This window comes from Bombina bombina, chromosome 1 (genome assembly GCF_027579735.1).
Source record: "Bombina bombina isolate aBomBom1 chromosome 1, aBomBom1.pri, whole genome shotgun sequence".
Classification (NCBI taxonomy): Eukaryota; Metazoa; Chordata; class Amphibia; order Anura; family Bombinatoridae; genus Bombina; species Bombina bombina.
Window position 1 is genome coordinate 342,826,874 of NC_069499.1, and position 22,277 is coordinate 342,849,150.

Here is a 22,277-nt window from a genome sequence, read left to right on the forward strand (position 1 = left end):
TTCCACTGGCTCTCAGCCAGGCACGCCCCCAGCTATAACCTCTCCCCCAGCTATAACCTCTCCCCATATCTGAGGAGGTACCCACAATAATTATTTAAATTTTTAGGCTAGCATCCCGCCACTACACGAATTACAATCGTGCACCAACCCACAGGGCTAAGGCCTTTTTCACGCCTTCGCTTAAATTAAAGTTAAACAGATGGAGCCCAATCTCGTTAAGGTGAACACTGTCATTTAAAAAGAAACATCTGCCCGCTTCACCTTCAAATTCTACATGACGAATTGCACAACCACCCAAATTTGCCACAAAGCTAGATATAGTCCTGTTGACTTTCTTTCTAGAACCATCCAATCTCCTAGTATCCCATGCTGATCTCCAGCAAAGTCTACATTCTATATCCGACCAAACTATCGTGATTCGAGGAAATAACTCCTTCAGTCTAATAATGTCCCACTTAATCATATCTATTAACATTTTCTGAGCCATAAAACCAAGGTCGTTGCCCCCTGCATGAATGACTAGAATATCTGGAGGATGAAAAAGTCTAGCCCAACTAATAACTTGTCCTACCAATTGGTCCCACCTCATACCCCTAATGCCAAACCATTTAATAAACACTTTCTCATATGAGCAACTAAGCTGAGACCCTGTATCTTTACATGAAGCCGCTTTTCTCGACCAGTAAATATAGGAGTGGCCCACGATCCAACAATGCGGGGGACCTGCTGAAACAAAAAACTATCACACTAAGTCTGGCCTAACATATAACCTGAAACATCCAGATTTCCACCTTCCAATCCTTTTCACCACACCTTCATTCAAGCCCATAATGCTCGCTTCTGTAGCTGCCCCAATTCTAAAAGAATGGCAACCAAAATCCTTACTATCAATTCCAATCTCCATTAACGCTTTCTTCATCACAGCTTCAAATTGAAAGCGAGATAAAAAGGTCCCATCTTCATGAATTAACAAAGCTCTACCCACTAAACAACTCCTAAATTGTAAAAATTCCCTAACTGCCGTAACCGGGCAGCACATCCCTCCAATTTCTTTTAAAATAATCCAACAACCCTTACCCTCTTGATCAGTTTTCGATTTCTTTAACCATAACAGAACCTCCTGCGAATTCAAAACAACGTCATTCAAATCAAAGCCACCTTGACTCCAACGATTCGCGGAAACCAACTCTGACACTCTAAAAGCTCCAAAAAATGCTAACAAAAAAGCTACCTTAAATAATAACACCTCAAAACTGGAAAAACAAACCTTAGGTAAAACCAAAACCATTTTTTCCAATATAGAAAAAACCAAGGGACGTCTCTTATCCAAAACCACTTTTTTTCCTTAACAAACCTCTCACCGCCATACGGATACAAAATTTTTTGGACAAATCCACCCAACCTAAAGTTTTAAACAAAAAGGATAAGGCAGCCATGTTCCGTTTTATCACTGACTTAGAAAATCTCTTATCTCTCCAATCCTCAACCCAATCCAAAAGCAAGCTCACTTCATCCACATACCAATCCTTCCCCACTAGTTTATTGAGCCACTGGACCCATACTGACACATAAGCATTCCATGTCCTAGGAGCTAAGGCTCCCCTCACCATATTCAACACTCTAGAAAATTCAGGTACCACATTTCCTCCGGGCACGTAGCACCCAACATGTCTGCATCCGGAACTGCTTCTCGAAACCTCTGCCACTGAAAATGAGAAAGAGCATCAGCCCCTATATTCTCCTTTCCAGGAACATGAACAGCTCTAAAATACACATTATGCTTCAGACATTCGAAAACAAACATTCTGATCAAACCAATCACCGGTTTAGAGCTAGAAGATAAACGGTTGATGGCAAAAACCACACCCATACTCACCCATTCAAACTCACAACCCCAAATCTTCAAAGCCACCACTAACGGGAATAACTCCAGAAAAACAAGGTTTTTGGTAAGGCCAGCTGCAGCCCAAACTCCAGGCCAAGCACCCGAACACCATTTACTACCAAACAAAGCACCGAAACCATGCGCACCAGAAGCATCAGTAAATAGATGCAGTTCGCTGTTCACCACTTCCGCAGACTGAATCAAAGAATTACTATTGAAGTCCTTTAAAAAGGCCTTCCAAACACGTAAATCTTCCATAACCTGAGCAGACAAACGAATCCTAAAATGGGGAATCTTAACCCCAACCGTTGACAAAGACAATCTCCTGCAGAAAATCCTGCCAACAGGGATAATCTTACAAGCAAAATTCAGCTTACCAACTAAAGATTGAATTTCCCTCAAAGAAAGCTTCTTTTTCTTGAGAGCTGAATCGATAGAGAATACCAAATCCTTCACCTTGTCCTCAGGAAGCCTGCATTCCATAACCACTGTATCAATGCAAATACCCAGAAAACTAATCACAGAAGAAGGCCCTTCTGTTTTATCAGAGGCTATTGGGATACCAAAATCCCCAGCCATAGCAACAAAAGAATCCATAAGAACCTGACACGAATTCTGCCCAGAAGGGCCCACAAAAAGGAAATCATCCAAATAATGGATAACTGATGACAACCCAGAAGTCTGTTTAACCACCCATTCCAAAAAACAGCTACATTTTTAAAACAAGGAACAAGAAATGGAGCAGCCCATAGGCAAACATAAGTCCACAAAATAAGAACCATCCACAAAACAGCCCAATAAATGATGGCACGACGGATGGACAGGCAACAACCTAAAAGCCGATTCAATATCCACCTTAGCCAACAAGGCGTTAGAACCCGCTTCTCTGACTGAAGACAAAGCCTTATGAAAAGAAGCATATCTTACCATAGACAATTCAGGTTCAATTCCATCATTAACCAAAAAACCTTTCGGAAAAGACAAATGGTGGATAAGTCTATATTGATTCGGAACCTTTTTTGGAACAACACCCAAGGGGGACACCCTTAGATTATCAAAAGGAGGAGCAGAAAAGGGGCCCACCATTCTGCCTAAAGAAACCTCTTTCTAAATTTTTTCCAACACCACACCCGGGAAATCCCTAGCAGACTTAAGATTACCAGCAAAAACAGACTCAATACCCTCGACAAATGGGATAAAGAAGCCATCATTGAAACCTTTGAACAGAATCTCCGCATCAGAAGCCATACCCCTTCTCCTACCGTACAACCTTAACCAAGGCTCCATCCTTTCTACCTTCACCGGAGTCTTGGCCTTGAATGACACTATCGACCTTTGAGGAAGATTTAACGCTCTTGAAACACTTGACGCTGAAATGAATTCCTCCACAAAAGGAACATTCATGCTTGTACTTACAAACTGCTCCAAATTTACAAACTCCTTCATTGAACTGAAAACAGAGACCTTTCCTAAAGGCCACTGCTGATGAAGCAGAAGAGGAGGCACTGGAAACAACTCCCGAACCCCGAAAGGGCTGCGCAGAGTAATAAGCTCCAACCAAATGCCCATATCCCTATCATCCCAAAGCATCTCCGGCCGAACTGCCAAACACTGACGGAACTGCTCATCATACTTCCACCAAGCTAAACCACCATAAGTACGACAAGCACTAGCTATCTCGTCTAGGTAACAGAAAAGGGAAGAACACAATTCTGAGTTCTTCTCCCCAATCACACTAGCCAAAATACAAAAAATACAATTAGACAAAGTCTTAGGAATCTTCCTAAATTTTCTTCTACGCTCATCTTCTTCCTTCTTTCCCGAATCACTCTTAGGATCATCCTTACTGTCAAAACTTTGATCCACAGGAAGAAGAGAAAAAATTTCAACGAACTCTCGTCTCCAAATCTTCTCTTTAATATCCTTAGAAAGGTGAATGCCCAAAGGCCCCACCGAACACAAGCAAGGTCGCCTCAATTTTTTGATCAGATATTCTAACTTGACTAACAACAGAAGGAGTACCAGATGCTACAGAACAAGCCTGATCCAAGAGACTTCCCCCAGATGCTACATTCTGAGCACCCCACGCACTCACCGGACCCGAGGGAACACTAACATTAGACTGCGAACTGTTTTCCATCTGAGAGACTAAATCCTTCAAACCTTTCAATAACACTTCACACCTATCATCAGAAACACTCACATTCTGCACAGGAATCACACTACTACTCACACCTGCATCACATGAAATTTTAGATGTCTCCTTTGATGTACCTGCTTCCTTCCTTGCGTCCAGGCGTATAGATTCGCTTCCATTCCTCGGACCAACTCTTTCTTTGTGACTCCTTCTTTCAGGCGATCTAGATCTCCTGTATCTCACTCTCTCCCTTGACTGACTGTCCAGTGTACCCCAGACAGACGTTTCTGAATCCTGATTCTTTCTGACACTAATTGGCGACCGGGATCTTACCCGATGCCGTGCTACTGGGATCCTGGACCTTCCTTCCTGTCTTTTTTCCTCTCGCCTGAAATGTCCTGTGACCGAGAGGATGCATAATCCCTATTAGCTATGCTTCTACCACTAACAGATATATTATCATCCCTATGACCCCTATCAAAGCTAGGCCTAACTAAATCTTCCCTACTCTTAACTAAAGGAAAACTCCTATCCACAGAACTACTTTTAACCCCCCCCCCCTTTTTCAGGAACTAATGCCCTAATTGAGTTAACATTTCAATACCCCCTACCTGATCCGTTGAAACTGGTCCTGAACAAGATGGAGACTGTTCCTCCTCATCTCCAAAGTCACTATACTGCTCTTCTATCCTTAAGGAATCGCCATCCTCGTGTCCACTCCGATGAGCGATGTCACTCTGTCCTGATGCGCTGCACCTATTCTGAAAAACAACTGGAGAAAAAGACACATTACCCTGCCTAACGGCAGCCCCCCTAAAATCCTTGATGCCCTGATTAACTACACTACCCTTACCTCTGATAACCTGCCTACCTCCCTTACCTACATCATAGTTTTCTAAAACTCTTTCCTCCTCATCCCCTACTTCTAAACTAACATCCTGCGCCACAGTGTAAACAGGTCCAGGTAAAATATCAGTGTTTGGTTTTTCTTAATGCTTTTTTGCCAGACCCTTTATTGCTAGGGTCTTGAAAAGTTAAAGCTCTCCTAGCTGTAGCAGTCACAGTCCTCTCGAGCACCCCAACATCTGCCCTAGAGCCCGCTAAAGTCCCTCTCGCTGAAGACCCTGCCAACGTATCCCTGGCACCTTCATTGAGGGCCGTAAACTCCTGAGGCTGCACAAACCCAGGCCCTGAGGCCGTATCACCCCTCCGGATAATCGAGCCAGCTGGGCCTGCAACGGCCGTTAACTTCTCCTGATTTGGCGCCAAAATTGTGAGGGCCTCTTCTTCCGAATCCTCTTCAACTGCCCCCATTGCGGCCTCATCACCCTCCTGTAAGCCACCAGACACCCCGTAATCACCTGCAAAGGAAAGAAAATTACCTGGCCCAGGCTCCGAAACCGGCAACCGTGACTCCTCCTGAACGCTGCCGACTCCAATCCTGCTCTGACGTTTGCCGCCATCTCCAGACTTGCTCGCGATGGTGCCGGCCTGCACCGCCAGTTGAACGGAACTGCCTCCAGCTGTTGACGACCTCACAGCTCTTCTTCTCCTGCTTCCGGAATCCTGCCTCTTCGTTCCCGACGGACTGAGTCTCTCAGGCGGGCAGGACCTGCGAACAGGCCTAGATGCTCCTCCACCCGCCGTCGCCGCTCCTCCGGAACCGATGACCTCTTCAGGAACCAGCCTCCTTTGGATCCAGTCGACGCCCTTCGTCTTCAACAGCTCCTGGACTGTGCCGAGTATCGATTGAAGATCCGCCATGGTAAGTATCAGGAACGCTTCTTCACAGGTCCTCTTCTGACGACGCTGATGGGAAAGTGAGCAACGGCTCACAAGGACACGCCTCTATGCCTAGAGTGAGGTCACTGGCCCCTCCTCTCACAGGCGTTCGACCGGGGCCTCATTTATACATACACACACATATATATATATATATATATATATATATACACACATACTTATATGATATATATACACACATATATATATATATATATATATATATATTATATATATACACACATACATATACACAAACACATATATAACACATCAATTCACACAAACATAGGTAGACACATCTACACACACAATAGTATAAAATAAGCTTCCAATATATGTGTGATATGAAACTTTCAGCTATGCAATAGCTTTTGAAATTATAACTACTAATAGGTGTGACATTCTTGGGGGTTTCTTTATACACCTTTCAAAACTTTTGGCAAGTGATAAATTTAATAGTTTACATACATATACACACACATCTACATATTCATTATATACAACAATGGTATAATCCTAGATTTTGTGTGAAATGAAACTTTCCGTAGGGTGATAGCTTTAAAAATATAAAGTTACTTGTGAAAGAACATCAAGTAACATTACAAAGATAACTGTGTATAGTGTGTGTGTATATATATATATATATATATATATATATATATATATATATATATATATATATATATATATATATATATAGGGCAGATAGGGCAAAATAATCAAACATTATTGCAAAGTTGTTTTATGATACATGATTTAACATTTATGAATACATTCTCAAAATGTTTGTTCTCTCTTTAAATTGATCTCCTTAAAGGTTGGCTTAAAGGGACGGTCTAGTCAAATTTAAACTTTCATGATTCACATAGGGAATGTAATTTTAAACAATTTTCCAATTGACTTTTATCAATAAATTTGCTTTGTTCCCTTGGTGGTATTTTTTAAACGCTAAACCTATGTAAGCTCAAACTGATTTCTAAACTGTTGAAAAGCGCCTCTTAGCGCAGAGTATTTTGAAAGTTTTTCACAGTTACAGTACTAGGTCATGTGTGTCATATAGATAACATTGTGCTCACTCCTGAGGAGTTATTTAGGAGTCTGCATTGCTTGGCTAAACCGCATGTCTGTCAAAAGCACTGAGATAAGGGAGCAGTCTACAGAGGCTTAAATACAAGATAATTACTGAGGTAAAAAATGTATTAATATAACCATGTTGGCTGTGCAAAACTAGGGAATGGGTAATAAAGGGACTATCTTTTTAAACAATAACACTTCTGATGTAGACTGTCTCTTTAAGTAGATATTTATAATTATTGTAATCATAAAAAAATTAATTATTTAAAAAATATAGGCAAAAATAATAACTTTTTAAAACCACTAATTATTTTTAATTAATTTTTAAAGCTGTACTGTATGTTATCAGAATAAAGCCTGCAACCAACTGTGAGTCCTGAAAAAGTACATAACAGCAATCTCTGAGATAGGCACCACTTGCATACCCTCAGTGATAATACGTAGCTGCTAAATGATCTTGGCAAGTGATTGATATGCAAGTGCTGTGTAGAATGCACCAATCAATGGCTGCCTAGGTGCTCAGATAACCACCACTCATATACACAATGCACTGATCTCAGAGAAAAAAGATAAAGCACTTCTTTTTTAATACATGTTTATTGCAAAATGCATTAAAACAGTTTTCTGTGGTTGCATAGACCCAAAATACATTTCACTTTTATGTCCCTTTAAAGGATACATATCTCATTACTTTACATGGGACTGACCTTACAATATGTCATCACTTTGAGCTTTAGAGTAATGCCAAACTGGACACTCAACGTGGCCAGATGAGCTTAGCTCGCTTTTATTGTACATAGCCCACTGTGTAGTTAAAATCATATTTACAGGTAACATAGAAGCATAGAAACATAGATATTGATGGCAGATAAGAGCCATAGGCCCAGCAAGTCTGCCCGACCTTACCTAACAGTATAAACTTATCTAGTTCGTAGGATAGCCCTATGCTTGTCCCATGCATTTTTAAAGTCCCCCACAGTGTTTGTTGCTACTACCTCTTGAGGAAGTTTATTCCATAAATCAATCACTCTTTCTGTAAAGAAGTGCTTCCTCAAATTACTCCTGAATCTACTACCCTTTTTAGCTTGAGCTCATGACCCCTTGTTCTTGAATTTTCCATTTTATGTAAAATACCCACAGCCTCAGTTTTACTAAACCCTTTAATGTACTTGAAAGTTGCTATCATATCACCTCTTTCCCTTCTCTCCTCTAAGCTATACATATTTAGGTCAGAGGTATGGTTCCTTTCAGATAGACGCTAAGCATAGTAAGATAAAGGGTCTGGTCTGTGGGAGAGGAGATCCTGAGATAGGAAAGTAACTATACTAATATATATTCTCCTTGCTATACAAGATTTGTCAATAGGCAAAGGGTCACCTGCAACCATGCTTCTTCCTGCCATCAGCCTTTTCACAAATCAAATATTCAGTCTACTTAGGTTGTAAACTTTTTGGAGATTGGCACATTGGTGAGGATTTGTACATTTCAGCCACTTTGTAAATTTCTCTGCACTCTATAACAAGAATCATGGACAGAAAGGCATCAGATGACAGAGCTTCAAATAACAGAGGTGGTCTGTGCTGTGCACACTTGACATAAGGTTAGCCTGGAGCAAATACCCAGGAATTTCTGGCAAGCCCCATTCTGTGTACAAGCAGATACCAAGCAGCAACTACAGAGGGACAAATTCTAACTGAGATGCATAACTCATGCCCTGCTCTCCAGCAACAATATATTACCACATGATTTGATGATCTCAGAATACACAAACTATTTTTAATACATATTATTTAATAGTAAATATATTATGATATTTTATGGAACAGTCTAAAAATTCAGTAATCAAAAAACCTGTTCAACTATAACATACTGATCACTATAATTTATCTTACTGAATTAAATAAAAGGTATTAGATATCTTTTGATAAATAAAACTTCTAAATAATTACTGACCCAAACTATTATAGTTCCATTAAGCAGAAACAGATAACCTGGTAAATGTATTCATTATTTATATTTCACTATAAAAACGTTCAGCTTCTTTTAGTTTTGTAAGAATAAACAATATACCAGGAGATGTTTTATTAAAAGTGAACCACACTTTAAAATCCTGTTAAAATATTTACTTATAAAATATTGCTCAATATACCTATTTGCTAGGTAATTATGTATTTTATGGAGTGAAAAGTGCCCCAAAATACGTCCCAACATACCTGCCACATTGACAAGCACTCAGGCAGGCACTGTGTCCTCTCTTGACACGCAGGACGGCACTGTGTATTCTCTTGACACGCAGGCGCTCTGCTTCGGTGGACAGTGCACATCCTTTTATGTGCACTGCTCCACCAAAGAAGCGCGATGCCGGTGATGTCACGAATTACGTCACCCCTTCCGGCTGCGGCTTCGCAGTGAATGAAAAATGCATATACATATATGCATTTTTCATTCGGAGATCGTACCCACATGACTTAGGACAGGGAAAATGGCAAGAAATGAAAAAAGTTAGTTTTAGGAGATTACATCATTAGAATGGCTAAGGTAAAGTTAGAAATACATAATCTTTTATAAGGAATACATTTATAATTGGAACCTGCAGTGTTGACTGGTCCTTTAAATAAATTGTGACTCATTGTCAAGTATTGACAGTGCTTCTTTTTTTAATTTTATTTACAATCCCAACAATGCACATCGATTGTGTGCTAAGTGACAGTGTGTGAAGTTATATTTATTTTACATTTCAGAAATCCGAATCTCGTGTTGAAAGATATATTTACCACACTATATTTCATTAATGGTGAAATGCGTTATTTGTATTTAAAATATACGTTACTTTTATCAATTTAAGGGACATTTTAACAAATAATTGTCATTTCACATAAATCAAATAGGGCATGTATTTCTATTAAATATTCACATAAACTTAATTTATAAAAATCATTCTTTTTTTTATTTATTTAAAGGAGCAGCTATGTAATACTGGGAAGTATCTGAAGACATCTTGCTAACCATTGAAACTATGCATTGTTGGTCACCCACAAATAGGCAGATAGCTCCAAGTAATGCTTTGCTGCTCATAAGCCTATGTAGATCGGTTTTTCAACTAAGGATACCAAGAGAATTAAGCAATTTTGATTATCAAAGCTAAATGTACCATTTTTTTTAAAAAAATGTTCTGTCTGAATCATTGAAGATGAACTTTATGTTGCATGTCCCTTTCAATAAAAATAAAATAGCCATCACAAGGGATTAACTAAATAGTTAACATATTTACATTTATAATAGTGTTCGTATCATTGATGAATGCATGTAATACACACTATTCTAAAAGTAAATATGCATATGTAATGTTTGAAGAAAATAAGATTTAGATGCAGTCATGTCTAAATATAGGAATACATTTAAATATATTAGTCTAGACACCGTCAGCAGTTATAAACATTTAAAGGGACAGTCTCCACAAAATATTTGTTTCCAAAAAATAGATATTAACTTTATTACCTATTCCACATTTTGGCATACTCAACCCTGTTATATGAATATACATTTGACCTGTGTGAGGACCTTGTATGTAAAGCCTCTGTAAACTGGCCACTTATCTCTGTCCTTTGACGGACCTTTTTAATGAATCAGTACAGATTCTTATATGACTCCACGGGAGTGAACACTCCATCAATATGGCATACAAAAACTAGCTCTCTCAAAATGTGGAAAGAAACAGCTATAATGTTGAATGTAAAGATATTTTAATGTTATCTTGCAACTAACAATAGCATAAGAACTATTTTAAAGAAATAATTATTTTTACAATTCTCTCCAAATTAGAATGATAGATATTATAATTAAATTGAGAAATTAAGATACTTATTTTAATCTAGCAATTCCCCCCCTACACATTTCTTAAAAGGACGTAAAACAAGTTGTTAGAGAGACAAAATATAATATGTACTGTAATTAATTTAACTGCAAATTTATAATACATAGCCTCGTCATTAACCCTTTATTTAAATTTTCTGAATTGTACAGCTCTAAATCCCCCCCACAATTCATTATATTGCTGTATCTATCTCCACCTTAACTTTGGAATAATACAAGACTTTAACAGTCATTATCTGCTGGAGCTGTGTTGATCTATTAAAATAAATTTTAAACAAGTTAACTGTATAACATTTAAAAGCAGGCATGTGCTTTTAAAATAGATAATTTAACTACCAGTTATGGGACTATTCTTTTCTTGGTACAATAGAAAGGCGGAAATATTGGCACTGTGAAAGGTAAATAGTTAGAACTAAAGAGATTTATCAAATAATCTCGGTGCTACCCCTTATGATATAACTATACATAACTAGGGAAGGGGAAAAGAAGGGACAAGGGAACTGCTTCTCGAAACCTCTGCCACTGAAAATGAGAAAGAGCATCAGCCCCTATATTCTCCTTTCCAGGAACATGAACAGCTCTAAAATACACATTATGCTTCAGACATTCGAAAACAAACATTCTGATCAAACCAATCACCGGTTTAGAGCTAGAAGATAAACGGTTGATGGCAAAAACCACACCCATACTCACCCATTCAAACTCACAACCCCAAATCTTCAAAGCCACCACTAACGGGAATAACTCCAGAAAAACAAGGTTTTTGGTAAGGCCAGCTGCAGCCCAAACTCCAGGCCAAGCACCCGAACACCATTTACTACCAAACAAAGCACCGAAACCATGCGCACCAGAAGCATCAGTAAATAGATGCAGTTCGCTGTTCACCACTTCCGCAGACTGAATCAAAGAATTACTATTGAAGTCCTTTAAAAAGGCCTTCCAAACACGTAAATCTTCCATAACCTGAGCAGACAAACGAATCCTAAAATGGGGAATCTTAACCCCAACCGTTGACAAAGACAATCTCCTGCAGAAAATCCTGCCAACAGGGATAATCTTACAAGCAAAATTCAGCTTACCAACTAAAGATTGAATTTCCCTCAAAGAAAGCTTCTTTTTCTTGAGAGCTGAATCGATAGAGAATACCAAATCCTTCACCTTGTCCTCAGGAAGCCTGCATTCCATAACCACTGTATCAATGCAAATACCCAGAAAACTAATCACAGAAGAAGGCCCTTCTGTTTTATCAGAGGCTATTGGGATACCAAAATCCCCAGCCATAGCAACAAAAGAATCCATAAGAACCTGACACGAATTCTGCCCAGAAGGGCCCACAAAAAGGAAATCATCCAAATAATGGATAACTGATGACAACCCAGAAGTCTGTTTAACCACCCATTCCAAAAAACAGCTACATTTTTAAAACAAGGAACAAGAAATGGAGCAGCCCATAGGCAAACATAAGTCCACAAAATAAGAACCATCCACAAAACAGCCCAATAAATGATGGCACGACGGATGGACAGGCAACAACCTAAAAGCCGATTCAATATCCACCTTAGCCAACAAGGCGTTAGAACCCGCTTCTCTGACTGAAGACAAAGCCTTATGAAAAGAAGCATATCTTACCATAGACAATTCAGGTTCAATTCCATCATTAACCAAAAAACCTTTCGGAAAAGACAAATGGTGGATAAGTCTATATTGATTCGGAACCTTTTTTGGAACAACACCCAAGGGGGACACCCTTAGATTATCAAAAGGAGGAGCAGAAAAGGGGCCCACCATTCTGCCTAAAGAAACCTCTTTCTAAATTTTTTCCAACACCACACCCGGGAAATCCCTAGCAGACTTAAGATTACCAGCAAAAACAGACTCAATACCCTCGACAAATGGGATAAAGAAGCCATCATTGAAACCTTTGAACAGAATCTCCGCATCAGAAGCCATACCCCTTCTCCTACCGTACAACCTTATCCAAGGCTCCATCCTTTCTACCTTCACCGGAGTCTTGGCCTTGAATGACACTATCGACCTTTGAGGAAGATTTAACGCTCTTGAAACACTTGACGCTGAAATGAATTCCTCCACAAAAGGAACATTCATGCTTGTACTTACAAACTGCTCCAAATTTAAAAACTCCTTCATTGAACTGAAAACAGAGACCTTTCCTAAAGGCCACTGCTGATGAAGCAGAAGAGGAGGCACTGGAAACAACTCCCGAACCCCGAAAGGGCTGCGCAGAGTAATAAGCTCCAACCAAATGCCCATATCCCTATCATCCCAAAGCATCTCCGGCCGAACTGCCAAACACTGACGGAACTGCTCATCATACTTCCACCAAGCTAAACCACCATAAGTACGACAAGCACTAGCTATCTCGTCTAGGTAACAGAAAAGGGAAGAACACAATTCTGAGTTCTTCTCCCCAATCACACTAGCCAAAATACAAAAAATACAATTAGACAAAGTCTTAGGAATCTTCCTAAATTTTCTTCTACGCTCATCTTCTTCCTTCTTTCCCGAATCACTCTTAGGATCATCCTTACTGTCAAAACTTTGATCCACAGGAAGAAGAGAAAAAATTTCAACGAACTCTCGTCTCCAAATCTTCTCTTTAATATCCTTAGAAAGGTGAATGCCCAAAGGCCCCACCGAACACAAGCAAGGTCGCCTCAATTTTTTGATCAGATATTCTAACTTGACTAACAACAGAAGGAGTACCAGATGCTACAGAACAAGCCTGATCCAAGAGACTTCCCCCAGATGCTACATTCTGAGCACCCCACGCACTCACCGGACCCGAGGGAACACTAACATTAGACTGCGAACTGTTTTCCATCTGAGAGACTAAATCCTTCAAACCTTTCAATAACACTTCACACCTATCATCAGAAACACTCACATTCTGCACAGGAATCACACTACTACTCACACCTGCATCACATGAAATTTTAGATGTCTCCTTTGATGTACCTGCTTCCTTCCTTGCGTCCAGGCGTATAGATTCGCTTCCATTCCTCGGACCAACTCTTTCTTTGTGACTCCTTCTTTCAGGCGATCTAGATCTCCTGTATCTCACTCTCTCCCTTGACTGACTGTCCAGTGTACCCCAGACAGACCTTTTTGAATCCTGATTCTTTCTGACACTAATTGGCGACCGGGATCTTACCCGATGCCGTGCTACTGGGATCCTGGACCTTCCTTCCTGTCTTTTTTCCTCTCGCCTGAAATGTCCTGTGACCGAGAGGATGCATAATCCCTATTAGCTATGCTTCTACCACTAACAGATATATTATCATCCCTATGACCCCTATCAAAGCTAGGCCTAACTAAATCTTCCCTACTCTTAACTAAAGGAAAACTCCTATCCACAGAACTACTTTTAACCCCCCCCCCCCCTTTTTCAGGAACTAATGCCCTAATTGAGTTAACATTTCAATACCCCCTACCTGATCCGTTGAAACTGGTCCTGAACAAGATGGAGACTGTTCCTCCTCATCTCCAAAGTCACTATACTGCTCTTCTATCCTTAAGGAATCGCCATCCTCGTGTCCACTCCGATGAGCGATGTCACTCTGTCCTGATGCGCTGCACCTATTCTGAAAAACAACTGGAGAAAAAGACACATTACCCTGCCTAACGGCAGCCCCCCTAAAATCCTTGATGCCCTGATTAACTACACTACCCTTACCTCTGATAACCTGCCTACCTCCCTTACCTACATCATAGTTTTCTAAAACTCTTTCCTCCTCATCCCCTACTTCTAAACTAACATCCTGCGCCACAGTGTAAACAGGTCCAGGTAAAATATCAGTGTTTGGTTTTTCTTAATGCTTTTTTGCCAGACCCTTTATTGCTAGGGTCTTAAAAAGTTAAAGCTCTCCTAGCTGTAGCAGTCACAGTCCTCTCGAGCACCCCAACATCTGCCCTAGAGCCCGCTAAAGTCCCTCTCGCTGAAGACCCTGCCAACGTATCCCTGGCACCTTCATTGAGGGCCGTAAACTCCTGAGGCTGCACAAACCCAGGCCCTGAGGCCGTATCACCCCTCCGGATAATCGAGCCAGCTGGGCCTGCAACGGCCGTTAACTTCTCCTGATTTGGCGCCAAAATTGTGAGGGCCTCTTCTTCCGAATCCTCTTCAACTGCCCCCATTGCGGCCTCATCACCCTCCTGTAAGCCACCAGACACCCCGTAATCACCTGCAAAGGAAAGAAAATTACCTGGCCCAGGCTCCGAAACCGGCAACCGTGACTCCTCCTGAACGCTGCCGACTCCAATCCTGCTCTGACGTTTGCCGCCATCTCCAGACTTGCTCGCGATGGTGCCGGCCTGCACCGCCAGTTGAACGGAACTGCCTCCAGCTGTTGACGACCTCACAGCTCTTCTTCTCCTGCTTCCGGAATCCTGCCTCTTCGTTCCCGACGGACTGAGTCTCTCAGGCGGGCAGGACCTGCGAACAGGCCTAGATGCTCCTCCACCCGCCGTCGCCGCTCCTCCGGAACCGATGACCTCTTCAGGAACCAGCCTCCTTTGGATCCAGTCGACGCCCTTCGTCTTCAACAGCTCCTGGACTGTGCCGAGTATTGATTGAAGATCCGCCATGGTAAGTATCAGGAACGCTTCTTCACAGGTCCTCTTCTGACGACGCTGATGGGAAAGTGAGCAACGGCTCACAAGGACACGCCTCTATGCCTAGAGTGAGGTCACTGGCCCCTCCTCTCACAGGCGTTCGACCGGGGCCTCATTTATACATACACACACATATATATATATATATATATATATATACACACATACTTATATGATATATATACACACATATATATATATATATATATATATATATATATATATATATTATATATATACACACATACATATACACAAACACATATATAACACATCAATTCACACAAACATAGGTAGACACATCTACACACACAATAGTATAAAATAAGCTTCCAATATATGTGTGATATGAAACTTTCAGCTATGCAATAGCTTTTGAAATTATAACTACTAATAGGTGTGACATTCTTGGGGGTTTCTTTATACACCTTTCAAAACTTTTGGCAAGTGATAAATTTAATAGTTTACATACATATACACACACATCTACATATTCATTATATACAACAATGGTATAATCCTAGATTTTGTGTGAAATGAAACTTTCCGTAGGGTGATAGCTTTAAAAATATAAAGTTACTTGTGAAAGAACATCAAGTAACATTACAAAGATAACTGTGTATAGTGTGTGTGTGTATATATATATATATATATATATATATATATATATATATATATATATATATAGGGCAGATAGGGCAAAATAATCAAACATTATTGCAAAGTTGTTTTATGATACATGATTTAACATTTATGAATACATTCTCAAAATGTTTGTTCTCTCTTTAAATTGATCTCTTTAAAGGTTGGCTTAAAGGGATGGTCTAGTCAAATTTAAACTTTCATGATTCACATAGGGAATGTAATTTTAAACAATTTTCCAATTGACTTTTATCAATAAATTTGCTTTGTTCCCTTGGTGGTATTTTTTAAACGCTAAACCTATGTAAGCTCAAACTGATTTCTAAACTGTTGAAAAGCGCCTCTTAGCGCAGAGTATTTTGAAAGTTTTTCACAGTTACAGTACTAGGTCATGTGTGTCATATAGATAACATTGTGCTCACTCCTGAGGAGTTATTTAGGAGTCTGCATTGCTTGGCTAAACCGCATGTCTGTCAAAAGCACTGAGATAAGGGAGCAGTCTACAGAGGCTTAAATACAAGATAATTACTGAGGTAAAAAATGTATTAATATAACCATGTTGGCTGTGCAAAACTAGGGAATGGGTAATAAAGGGACTATCTTTTTAAACAATAACACTTCTGATGTAGACTGTCTCTTTAAGTAGATATTTATAATTATTGTAATCATAAAAAAATTAATTATTTAAAAAATATAGGCAAAAATAATAACTTTTTAAAACCACTAATTATTTTTAATTAATTTTTAAAGCTGTACTGTATGTTATCAGAATAAAGCCTGCAACCAACTGTGAGTCCTGAAAAAGTACATAACAGCAATCTCTGAGATAGGCACCACTTGCATACCCTCAGTGATAATACGTAGCTGCTAAATGATCTTGGCAAGTGATTGATATGCAAGTGCTGTGTAGAATGCACCAATCAATGGCTGCCTAGGTGCTCAGATAACCACCACTCATATACACAATGCACTGATCTCAGAGAAAAAAGATAAAGCACTTCTTTTTTAATACATGTTTATTGCAAAATGCATTAAAACAGTTTTCTGTGGTTGCATAGACCCAAAATACATTTCACTTTTATGTCCCTTTAAAGGATACATATCTCATTACTTTACATGGGACTGACCTTACAATATGTCATCACTTTGAGCTTTAGACACACTCTTTTATCTCAGAGTAATGCCAAACTGGACACTCAACGTGGCCAGATGAGCTTAGCTCGCTTTTATTGTACATAGCCCACTGTGTAGTTAAAATCATATTTACAGGTAACATAGAAACATAGATATTGATGGCAGATAAGAGCCATAGGCCCAGCAAGTCTGCCCGACCTTACCTAACAGTATAAACTTATCTAGTTCGTAGGATAGCCCTATGCTTGTCCCATGCATTTTTAAAGTCCCCCACAGTGTTTGTTGCTACTACCTCTTGAGGAAGTTTATTCCATAAATCAATCACTCTTTCTGTAAAGAAGTGCTTCCTCAAATTACTCCTGAATCTACTACCCTTTTTAGCTTGAGCTCATGACCCCTTGTTCTTGAATTTTCCATTTTATGTAAAATACCCACAGCCTCAGTTTTACTAAACCCTTTAATGTACTTGAAAGTTGCTATCATATCACCTCTTTCCCTTCTCTCCTCTAAGCTATACATATTTAGGTCAGAGGTATGGTTCCTTTCAGATAGACGCTAAGCATAGTAAGATAAAGGGTCTGGTCTGTGGGAGAGGAGATCCTGAGATAGGAAAGTAACTATACTAATATATATTCTCCTTGCTATACAAGATTTGTCAATAGGCAAAGGGTCACCTGCAACCATGCTTCTTCCTGCCATCAGCCTTTTCACAAATCAAATATTCAGTCTACTTAGGTTGTAAACTTTTTGGAGATTGGCACATTGGTGAGGATTTGTACATTTCAGCCACTTTGTAAATTTCTCTGCACTCTATAACAAGAATCATGGACAGAAAGGCATCAGATGACAGAGCTTCAAATAACAGAGGTGGTCTGTGCTGTGCACACTTGACATAAGGTTAGCCTGGAGCAAATACCCAGGAATTTCTGGCAAGCCCCATTCTGTGTACAAGCAGATACCAAGCAGCAACTACAGAGGGACAAATTCTAACTGAGATGCATAACTCATGCCCTGCTCTCCAGCAACAATATATTACCACATGATTTGATGATCTCAGAATACACAAACTATTTTTAATACATATTATTTAATAGTAAATATATTATGATATTTTATGGAACAGTCTAAAAATTCAGTAATCAAAAAACCTGTTCAACTATAACATACTGATCACTATAATTTATCTTACTGAATTAAATAAAAGGTATTAGATATCTTTTGATAAATAAAACTTCTAAATAATTACTGACCCAAACTATTATAGTTCCATTAAGCAGAAACAGATAACCTGGTAAATGTATTCATTATTTATATTTCACTATAAAAACGTTCAGCTTCTTTTAGTTTTGTAAGAATAAACAATATACCAGGAGATGTTTTATTAAAAGTGAACCACACTTTAAAATCCTGTTAAAATATTTACTTATAAAATATTGCTCAATATACCTATTTGCTAGGTAATTATGTATTTTATGGAGTGAAAAGTGCCCCAAAATACGTTCCAACATACCTGCCACATTGACAAGCACTCAGGCAGGCACTGTGTCCTCTCTTGACACGCAGGACGGCACTGTGTATTCTCTTGACACGCAGGCGCTCTGCTTCGGTGGACAGTGCACATCCTTTTATGTGCACTGCTCCACCAAAGAAGCGCGATGCCGGTGATGTCACGAATTACGTCACCACTTCCGGCTGCGGCTTCGCAGTGAATGAAAAATGCATATACATATATGCATTTTTCATTCGGAGATCGTACCCACATGACTTAGGACAGGGAAAATGGCAAGAAATGAAAAAAGTTAGTTTTAGGAGATTACATCATTAGAATGGCTAAGGTAAAGTTAGAAATACATAATCTTTTATAAGGAATACATTTATAATTGGAACCTGCAGTGTTGACTGGTCCTTTAAATAAATTGTGACTCATTGTCAAGTATTGACAGTGCTTCTTTTTTTAATTTTATTTACAATCCCAACAATGCACATCGATTGTGTGCTAAGTGACAGTGTGTGAAGTTATATTTATTTTACATTTCAGAAATCCGAATCTCGTGTTGAAAGATATATTTACCACACTATATTTCATTAATGGTGAAATGCGTTATTTGTATTTAAAATATACGTTACTTTTATCAATTTAAGGGACATTTTAACAAATAATTGTCATTTCACATAAATCAAATAGGGCATGTATTTCTATTAAATATTCACATAAACTTAATTTATAAAAATCATTCTTTTTTTTATTTATTTAAAGGAGCAGCTATGTAATACTGGGAAGTATCTGAAGACATCTTGCTAACCATTGAAACTATGCATTGTTGGTCACCCACAAATAGGCAGATAGCTCCAAGTAATGCTTTGCTGCTCATAAGCCTATGTAGATCGGTTTTTCAACTAAGGATACCAAGAGAATTAAGCAATTTTGATTATCAAAGCTAAATGTACCATTTTTTTAAAAAAAATGTTCTGTCTGAATCATTGAAGATGAACTTTATGTTGCATGTCCCTTTCAATAAAAATAAAATAGCCATCACAAGGGATTAACTAAATAGTTAACATATTTACATTTATAATAGTGTTCGTATCATTGATGAATGCATGTAATACACACTATTCTAAAAGTAAATATGCATATGTAATGTTTGAAGAAAATAAGATTTAGATGCAGTCATGTCTAAATATAGGAATACATTTAAATATATTAGTCTAGACACCGTCAGCAGTTATAAACATTTAAAGGGACAGTCTCCACAAAATATTTGTTTCCAAAAAATAGATATTAACTTTATTACCTATTCCACATTTTGGCATACTCAACCCTGTTATATGAATATACATTTGACCTGTGTGAGGACCTTGTATGTAAAGCCTCTGTAAACTGGCCACTTATCTCTGTCCTTTGACGGACCTTTTTAATGAATCAGTACAGATTCTTATATGACTCCACGGGAGTGAACACTCCATCAATATGGCATACAAAAACTAGCTCTCTCAAAATGTGGAAAGAAACAGCTATAATGTTGAATGTAAAGATATTTTAATGTTATCTTGCAACTAACAATAGCATAAGAACTATTTTAAAGAAATAATTATTTTTACAATTCTCTCCAAATTAGAATGATAGATATTATAATTAAATTGAGAAATTAAGATACTTATTTTAATCTAGCAATTCCCCCCCTACACATTTCTTAAAAGGACGTAAAACAAGTTGTTAGAGAGACAAAATATAATATGTACTGTAATTAATTTAACTGCAAATTTATAATACATAGCCTCGTCATTAACCCTTTATTTAAATTTTCTGAATTGTACAGCTCTAAATCCCCCCCACAATTCATTATATTGCTGTATCTATCTCCACCTTAACTTTGGAATAATACAAGACTTTAACAGTCATTATCTGCTGGAGCTGTGTTGATCTATTAAAATAAATTTTAAACAAGTTAACTGTATAACATTTAAAAGCAGGCATGTGCTTTTAAAATAGATAATTTAACTACCAGTTATGGGACTATTCTTTTCTTGGTACAATAGAAAGGCGGAAATATTGGCACTGTGAAAGGTAAATAGTTAGAACTAAAGAGATTTATCAAATAATCTCGGTGCTACCCCTTATGATATAACTATACATAACTAGGGAAGGGGAAAAGAAGGGACAAGGGGGCTAAATAGCACTCTTACTAAGTATATGGACTGAAATAATCAGCTCCATGTAGAGGTAAATATAAGTTTAAAATTCCAAACTTTAATATTATTAGTTTAAAAAAAAAAATGGGATAGGTACACAACCTATAGTCCAACAAGATGATAGCTACCCCCCCCCCCCCCGTATTCCTGGCTGATAGCTGGAATCGTCGGCTTCAGGTGCCAGGGGTAGCTAGAGCAGTGATCCAAATAATTGGTGTTAAAACACAAACTTGTTTCGGCCGCTTTTACGGGCCTTTTTTAATGTGGTTGTTCATAACACGAATTAGACAGAGTGCTGGGAGCTCCGGGCTTTTAAACCCATTATTGCCAAATATTTGGCCAATAGGAGTACTACATTGATACACGCCCATAAACCGACCTATAGCACGATTGCTATTATATGGAACTGGGCGTTTTATGGGTCAAATGCTCTTGTATTGGTTCTCATACGTCTCTCTAACATGAGCCAATCTACAATGAACGTACACCTCCCCCCAACTCCTCCTACATAGACGGTAACGATTCTCACATTAAGGGCGTGAACTTAACTGTTATTGTTATGCGATGATTGGAAAATATGGCCCGTTAGAGATATTGGCTGAATTGCAAGCTAAACCGCACTGCTAATAAAATAATTTTACATGCACTAATTATTATATAATTAGTTATCTGTACTATGGGTGCAATACTGGTAACACAAGTTAGGACAAATACCCTTATATTCAATGGGTCATTATCACTACAGGGAATACATTAATTATGGATCATGCGAGGATAATCAATACTAACAGTATATGCATTATAACTATGTATGTCTGCGTTACGGTGTATGGTTGAAAGCATGAATTCCTTAGTTTTCCACTGTCTGGGTGCACATCATAATTTTGAAAGGATTATTTCTTCTTAATAAATGAGGAAAAAACAATTCAAGCTTATCTAAATATTCAATCATTGGCAAGGATTTATTTATTTCTCACCTTAAGATTTATAGACTATTCCTAAAGATACAAATACAAGAGGTCATTGCATGGTCCCAATGCCTCAGTGTATTGATTGACAGTTTGTCTTATTTAAACCTGCCATTCTACATATGATAGTTTTTATACTAAGCATATGATGTGATGTGTAAACATCATCTCAGCTAATAAAACACACTAACAATGTTTCTTGCCACAGCATTGCTTATGGTTCAGATGTTAAAATTCCGTAAACACTGCATATGCTATATCACATTATTCATTAATCTTTCATAGTAAGAGTTACTGAAATGAGTGCTATCTTAGGTGACATTCCTACAAAGAAGTAAAATATGACATTACAATGTATATCAACACAATTAATACATTTCTTTCTTATGAAATATCCTATGTTTTAAATTGTAATGTGGATGATATCAAATTCCCATTTATTATTGCACTTATG